This window comes from Pleurodeles waltl, chromosome 9 (assembly GCF_031143425.1).
Source record: "Pleurodeles waltl isolate 20211129_DDA chromosome 9, aPleWal1.hap1.20221129, whole genome shotgun sequence".
Lineage (NCBI taxonomy): Eukaryota > Metazoa > Chordata > Amphibia > Caudata > Salamandridae > Pleurodeles > Pleurodeles waltl.
The window spans coordinates 16903252-16911935 of record NC_090448.1 but is presented as its reverse complement, the minus strand read 5'-3'; positions in this window follow the sequence as shown (position 1 = coordinate 16911935).

Genomic DNA, 8684 nt, shown 5'->3' with positions numbered 1-8684 from the left:
CTAAAGGTGCGACAGATCTTGCAGTCTCTCACCTTGTGGTCTGGATAGAGGCAGTAGATGCATTTCTTGTGGGGGTCATCAACATGTAGTCTCTTCTTCCCACAACTGTCACAGTCTCTGAACAAACCCTTTTTTGTCTTTTCAGACATGATAAAGCTGGAAAGCTAAGTTCCTTGTCGAAAGGCATGTTGCGAACTGCCTGCTGTACTTCTGGCTTGAAACCAGCATGCCTTCTGATAATACTGGTATTAATACCATGTGCTGCGTTAGCAGCTACATCTGTGGCACACCTAACAGAGTTGTTTGAAATAGTTTGGCCCTCAGAAACTATTTCCTATCCACTTTTGCGATGTTTCTCTGGACATCCCAGTGGGCCCTACTGTAACGTGCTCAGAGTGCCTGTAAATTGGCGATATGCCAATGATTGGCAGCTTGTGCAGCCACTTTTCCCTGGCGCATCTACTTTTTTGCTCTCCTTATCAGGGGGAGGTGCATATCCCGTTGACTGGCTGTTAGCACGTTTCCATGCTGTGCTAACTTTGGAGTCAGGAGGTATTTGTGTCCGAATAAATATCAGGTCTGTAGGTGACTCTTTATATATATATATATATATTTTTTTTTATCTGCCCTGGGTAACAACTCTTGACCTAACAGGTTCCTTAAAAATATCTGTGGCATGTCTGGCCATACCTGGTAACATAGGCAAAAACTGACTTTCTTTATGGGTGGTAGTCAGTGTATTGAGGAGAAAATCATCTTCAATAGGGTCAGTGTGCATTTGTACGCTGTGATATGAAGCTGCCTGTTAGACCTGACATGCCTTAGGGTGGTCACCCCTAACATTTTGCCTCCCTCCCTCCACTTTTTGGACCCTGTTTTGCTGGCTTTTAGACTCTGTGCACTTTACCACTGCTAACCAGTGCTAAAGTGCATATGCTCTCTCCCTTTTTAAACATGGTAACTTTGGATCATACCTGTTAGGACTGTTTAATATGCTTATAAGTCCCTAGTAATGTGCACTATATGTGCCTAGGGCCTGTAGATTAAATGCTACTAGTGGACCTGCAGCATTGGTTGTGCCACCCACTTAAGTAGCCCCCTTAACCTGGTCTCAGGCTTGCCATTGCAAGGCCTGTGTGTGCAGTTTCACTGCCACTTCGACTTGGCATTTAAAAGTACTTGCCAAGCCTAGAACTCCCCTTTTTCTACATATAAGTCACCCCTAATGTGTGCCCTAGGTAACCCCTAGAGCAGGGTGCTGTGTAGGTAAAAGGCAGGAAATATACCTGTGTAGTTATATGTCCTGGTAGTGTAAAACTCCTAAATTCGTTTTTACACTACTTTGAGGCCTGCTCCCTTCGTAGGCTAACATTGGGGCTGCCCTCATACATTGTTGAAGTGGCAGCTGCTGATCTGAAAGGAGCAGGAAGGTCATATTTAGTATGGCCAGAATGGTAATACAAAATCCTGCTGACTGGTGAAGTCCGATTTAATATTACTATTCTAGAAATGCCACTTTTAGAAAGTGAGCATTTCTTTGCACTTAAATCTTTCTGTGCCTTACAATCCACGTCTGGCTGGGCTTGGTTGACAGCTCCTTGTGCATTCACTCAGACACACCCCAAACACAGGGTACTCAGCCTCACTTGCATACATCTGCATTTTGAATGGGTCTTCCTGGGCTGGGAGGGTGGAGGGCCTGCCCTCACACAAAGGACTGCCAAACCCCCTACTGGGACCCTGGCAGACAGGATTGAACTGAAAGGGGACCTGGTGCTCTTCTTAGCCACTCTTTGAAGTCTCCCCCACTTCAAAGGCACATTTGGGTATAAAACAGGGCCTCTGCCCTACCTCATCAGACACTTGCTGGAGAAGAAACCTGAACCAGAAACTACATCCTGCCAAGAAGAACTGCCTGGCTGCTCAAAGGACTCACCTGTCTGCTTTCTACAAAGGACTGCTGCCTTGCTGTTGGCCTGCTGCCTTGCTGAACTCTTGTCTGGCTGTGAAAGTGCTCTCCAAGGGCTTGGACAGAGCTTGCCTCCTGTTCCCTGAAGTCTCAGGACCAAAAAGACTTCTCTTTTTCACTTGGACGCTTTGTGTGCTGAAATTTTAGACGCACAGCTTGTTCCGCGGCGAGAAAAACGCTGCACACCGACGCTGATCGACACGACGCCTTCGGGACGACCGGAACTTCGATGCACAGCCTCGCAAGGACAACGCCGCCCGACCTCCAGAGGAGAAATCGACGCAACGCCTGCCGTGAGAGCGAAACTTCGACGCGCAGCCCCGCAGAACGACGCGCAGCCGGAAAACAAGCAGGAGAATCCACGCACAGACCCGGGACATCTGGTAATCCCCGCGATCCACAGAAAGAGACTGTCCGCGCGCCGGGAAACGACACACAACTTCCCCGTGTGAAAAATAACGACGTAAGTCCGTGTGTGCTGGGGAGAAATCAACGCACACACCATTTTCCCACACATCTCTTCTTCTGTGGCCCTCTGAGGAGATTTTCCACTCTAAACCAGGTACTTTGTGCTTGAAAGAGACTTTGTTTGCTTTTTAAAGACTTAAGGCACTTTATATCACTTTTCAGTGATATCTCCACAAATTCACATTGCAACTTTATTCGTTTTGACCTACAATTATCCTGATAAACATTATATATTTTTCTAAACACTGTGTTGTGTATTTTTGTGGTGCTATATGGTGGTATTGTATGAGTTATTGCACAAATACTTTACACATTGCCTTCTAAGTTAAGCCTGACTGCTCGTGCCAAGCTACCAGAGGGTGGGCACAGGCTAATTTTGGATTGTGTGTGACTTACCCTGACTAGAGTGAGGGTTCTTGCTTGGACAGAGGGTAACCTGACTGCCAACCAAAAAACCCATTTCTAACATTGGTGGCAGCGGTGGGATAGGACTTGTATTTGTGCAGTGATATACAGTAGCTAAGTATTTCACTACCTACCCACAGTTGAAGGTCAACTTGATTTTTTTGATCTCTTTTTGCAAATTCGTTTTTCCTGACAATTTTCAAAAACTAAATCCTCACTTAACATGTCTCTGACTGGGTCTCAAATAGGAGACTTTGACCTAGTCCTGTTGGATACATATACGGTCAAACAGCTAAGAGGGTTCTGCAGGGCAATGAGGGTACCCACCCAAGGGGCCTCCAAAAAGGAGGACTTTCAAGTGGCGCTGAGGGCCTGGGCAGAAGCCCATTTAGAGGAGGATGATGAGGAAGAGGAGCCAGAAAATGGCCCCTCAGAGGATTTGTTGCTATCTGTGGATGATGTTACCACTGCAATTGTGCCCCCTTCCAGACCAGGGAGCAGTGTCTCTGTGCAAAGCCTGACCACAGAGGAAAGGAGAGAGGAAAGGGAGTTCCAATTGCAAATGGAAAAACTGAAAATTGAGGCTCAACAAGAGGAAAGAAGGGCAGAGAGAGAAGCCAAGCAAGCTGAGGCTGAAAGAGCAGCCAAACAGATTCAAGATGAAGCTGAAAGGGCAGCCAAACAGGTGGAAGCTGAAAGAGCTTTGGCTGAAAAGAAACTATTATTGGCTCATGAACTGAGTCTCAAGGAGCTGGAGATCAAGGCAAGACAGTCTGAATCCAGCAATAATGGTGGCAGCATACAGACAGGACCTGCTGGAGAAAAGAAGGTTCGTATACCCAAAAATGTGGTGCCCAGTTTTGTGGTGGGAGATGAGATAAATGGTTAGCTGCTTATGAAGTTGCACTAAGGGCTCATGAGGTTCCTGAAGGGCAATGGGGGGTAGCTATGTGGGGTTATGTGCCAACATTGGGGAGGGACACACTTCTCACATTGGATCAACCTGATCAAAACACATACCCACTTCAGAAAGCCACTTTACTTGCCAAGTTTGGGCTGACCCCTGAGGGATACCGTCAGAGGTTCAGGGACAGCACCAAACAAACCACACAAACATGGGTAGATTTCTTTGACGTTTCCAGTAAGGCACTGAATGGATGGGTGCGGGCAACAAAGTAGATAATTATAAAGGGCTATATGACTTGATTCTGAGAGAGCATATACTCAATGTTACCTATACAGAGTTGCACCAGCACTTGGTAGATAGTAAGCTGACTGATCCCAGGAAGCTTGCTGAGGAGGCGGACCTCTGGGTTAGCACCAGAGTGTCCAAAAAGGTACCTCGGGGGGACTCCCACAAAGGTGGTCAGGGTTCCCAACAGAAGAAAGAGGGGGGGATAAACTTACAGATAAGGAACTCTCAAAAGGCCCCCAAAAGAATTCCCAGGGAAGGGGTGGCAACCATTCCTTCTCCAGATTTGGGAAAAAGCCAGGGACATATGATAGGTCAGGGAAATCCAACCCCAAATGTATGGAGTGTTACCAGTATGGTCACTATAAAAGCGACCCCCAGTGCTCCAAAAGGGCACCGTCCACTACCGGACAGACACCTGGGTTGACTAGTGTAGCGCTTGGGGGGGGGGGGGGGGGGAGATGGACCCAGATAGCTTTGGGGAGCAGGTAGAGATTTCTCTAGTGTCCCTGGGAGAAAGAGAAATGGTGCCCAAAGCCCACATGCCCCGAAATACTTCCAAGTACAGGCAGTGGGTCACCATTAATGGGCAGAAGGTGGAGGCTCTGCGTGACACAGGAGCCAGTATGATTACTATCCAGAGTCAGCTGGTGTCAACAGAGCAGATAGTCCCTAATACATTCCACCAGGTCATAGTCGCTGACAATCGTGAGAGTCACCTACCGGTGGGCTCTGGATCACTTTGAATTGGGGGGGTGGGGGGGTCTCTGGTACTCTGAAAGTAGCTGTGAGTCCTGCCATGCCTGTAGATTGTCTGTTAGGCAATGATCTTGAGCATACTGCTTGGAAAGAAGTAGAGCTCAGATCTCACCTGGAGATGTTAGGGTTACCTGAGTGGGTCTGCATGACCACACGGTCCATGGCTGTCCGGGAAGGGAGTCAAGGGCATCTGGAGCCTGGAAAGATGGCCCAGACAGCTGCCAAAGAGGGGGGCCAGGGGCACGGGAAACCCGCCTCCAATGTTCCCACGGTGGTAGACGAGGCCCCTGAGGAAGAGGAGTCCCCTGAGCCAACCGGGGAGGACATAGCTGCCCTGGGTAACCTACCTGAACTTGCTGGCTGGCAAGTAGAGGGGGGGCCAACCAGGGAAGCATTCTGCGAGGTGCAGAAAGAATGCCCCACCCTTGAGGGTCTGAGGAAGCAGGCCACAGACCACGCAGCAGGTGACTCCTCTGGCACTCACCATATTTACTGGGAGAATGATCTCCTTTACAGTGAGCGTAGGATTCCAGGTCCTGGGGCACACTGTGTGCTGGTGGTCCCCAGTGTTACCGGAAATTCCTACTAGGCCTGGCTCACGACATTCTCCTGGCAGGACACCTGGGCCAAGACAAGACCTTTGACAGGCTTAACACCCACTTTCATTGGCCCAGAATGAGGAAAGCCTCATAACTTCTGCAGAGCTTGCCCCACCTGCTAGGCTAGTGGGAAGGCAGGGAAATGGCTTAAAGCTCCCCTGCTCCCACTTCCAGTCGTTGGCACCCCCTTTGAGAGGGTGGGCATCGACATTGTTGGTCCCTTGGAACCCAAAACTGCCTTGGGCAACAGGTTTATCCTGGTTTTGGTGGACCATGCCACCCAGTATCCAGAGGCAATCCCTCTGAGAACAGTGACTGCAAAGGTGGTGACCAGGGCCCTGTTGGGAATATTTACCCGTGTGGGATTCCCTAAGGAGGTCGTGTCCGACAGGGGCACAAACTTCATGTCTGCATACATGAAGACCCTGTGGGATGAGTGTGGGGTGAACTACCGGTTTACCACCCCTGATCATCCTCAAACCAATGGGCTTGTTGAGAGATTCAACCAGACCCTGAAAGGCATGATTGGTGGCCTGACTGAGGCCATGAGGCGTAAGTGGGACGTCCTCTTACCCTGCCTGTTTGCTTATAGAGAGGTGCCCCCAGAAAGGGGTGGGGTTCAGCCCCTTTGAGCTTCTCTATGGTCACCCTGTCAGGGGACCCCTAAGCATTGTTAAGGAGGGCTGGGAGAGAGCTCCCCAGGCCCCTCCCCAGGATGTGGTCAGCTACATGCTGGCCCTCCGCAAACAAACCCAACGCTTCTGGAAGCAGGCCCAGAGTAACCTCGAGGCCAGCCAAGAGGTGATGAAGGAGTGGTACGACCAGAAGGCCACTCTAGTTGAGTTCTCACCTGGAGACAAAGTTTGGGTGATGGAGCCAGTAGAGCCCAGGGCTCTCCAGGACCGCTGGACTGGCCCCTTTGAGATCAAGGAGCGTAAAGGGGAGGCCACTTACCTAGTGGACCTCAAGACCCCTAGGCAACCCCTAAGGGTCCTCCATCACAACCGGCTCAAACCTCACTTTGAGAGGTCTGAGGTCAGTATGCTCCTAGTCACCGATGAGGGCATGGAAGAGGAGAGTGAACCTCTCCCCGACCTCCTCGCTGTCAAAGAAGGGGATGGGTCAGTAGGTGGTGTCATTCTCTCTGACTCCCTGACTCCAACCCAAAGAGGGGACTGCTATGAGCTGTTAGAGCAGTTCTCCCCCCTGTTCTCCCTTACTCCTGGACTAACCCACCTCTGTGTGCATGACATTGACACAGGTGACAGTGCCCCTGTAAAGAACAAAATGTACAGGTTGTCAGATAAGGTGAAGGCCAGCATCAAGGAGGAGGTCTCCAAGATGTTGACTTTGGGGGTTATTGAGAAATCCAGTAGTCCCTGGGCCAGCCCTGTGGTATTGGTTCCCAAGGCTACTGCCCCAGGTGCGAAGCCAGAACTCCGGTTCTGTGTGGACTAACGGGGTCTCAATTCAGTCACCCGGACTGATGCTCACCCCATCCCCCGAGCTGATGAGCTCGTTGACAGGCTAGGCGCTGCCAAGTTCCTGAGTACGTTCGATCTTACTTCTGGGTACTGGCAGATTGGCCTGACTGAGGGGGCTAAAGAAAGATCCGCTTTTTCCACCCCTGATGGCCGTTACCAATTCCGGGTGATGCCATTTGAGCTGAAAAATGCCCCTGCTACCTTCCAACTTCCCTGAAGTTTCAGGACCAAAAAGACTTCTCTTTTTCACTTGGACGCTTCGTGCACCGAAATTTGACGCACAGCTTGTTCCGCGGTGAGAAAAACGCCGCACACCGACGCGACGCCTTCGGGACGACCGGAACTTCGACGCACAGCCTCGCAAGGACAACGCCGCCCGACCTCCAGAGGAGAAATCGACGCAACACCTGCCGTGGGAGCGAAACTTCGACACGCAGCCCCGCAGAACGACACGCAGCCGGAAAACAAGCAAGAGAATCCACGCACAGACCTGGGACATCTGGTAATCCCCGCGATACACAGAAAGAGACTGTCCGCGCGCCGGAAAACGACGCACGACTTCCCCGCGTGAAAAATAACACAAGTCCGTGTGTGCTGGGGAGAAATCGACGCACACACCATTTTTCCACGTATCTTCTTCTGTGGCCCTCTGAGGAGATTTTCCACTCTAAACCAGGTACTTTGTGCTTGAAAGAGACTTTGTTTGCTTTTTAAAGACTTAAGACACTTTATATCACTTTTCAGTGATAGCTCTACAAATTCACATTGCAACTTTATTTGTTTTGACCTACAATTATCCTGATAAATATTATATATTTTTCTAAACACTGTGTGGTGTATTTTTGTGGTGCTATATGGTGGTATTGTATGATTTATTGCACAAATACTTTACACATTGCCTTCTAAGTTAAGCCTGACTGCTCGTGCCAAGCTACCAGAGGGTGGGCACAGGCTAATTTAGGATTGTGTGTGACTTACCCTGACTAGAGAGGGTTCTTGCTTTGACAGAGGGTAACCTGACTGCTAACCAAAAAACCCATTTCTAACACTGCCCATGCTATGACCCGATATGAAGTTGCATCTTCAGGAGGTGAAGAGCGTGCAGGGTATATATCTGGGTCATTAGGTAATATGGTATCTGTCACGTATGAATCCCATGGGTCAATATCTTGTGGAATTTCCTCCAAAACATCTCCCTGAGGTGGTGGTGAACCTTGTGGAGGAAACTGTGGCTCGAGAATAGGTGGAGGAGATTGGGGAGGTGGTGGAGTAGGAGGAAGTACAAGAGAGTCAGGTGGAGGAGGCCAAGGTTGAACTGGAGCCTTGTCCTTGGAGACCTTTTTAGGAGGAGGCACAGTGTCCAAGGTCTCTTGAAAAGTCTCCTCTTAAATGGGATGGGGGAGAAGCAATTATTCATCCCGTTCGGATGTAGAGTTGGCGCTGACAAGCCTCCATTACTTTGAGGGTGGCTCAACTGATGAAGCTGCGTCCAAGGAATGAGTGGAGTCTTTGGAAGAGAGAATCTTCGGTTCCAAAGTTTTTAGAGTGGAAACCTTGTGGTGACTCCAACTTGTCGAACCCGAAGCAGATGTGGAAGGTTTCTTACTAGGAGCCGAAATGCTCAGAATGAAGGCTCAACTTGATCCTGTGACTGTGTGAGATGCTGCCAAAGTCGATGCCGAAGACAGCTTAGTCTTGGCTATTTTCGGGGCAGACTCGGAAGGCAGGGCATCCGTATGTAACTTTCAGATCCAACCATGGCCCGAAAGCAGTGGTAGACTGACAACCTGTTTGTGGGACTTTTTATT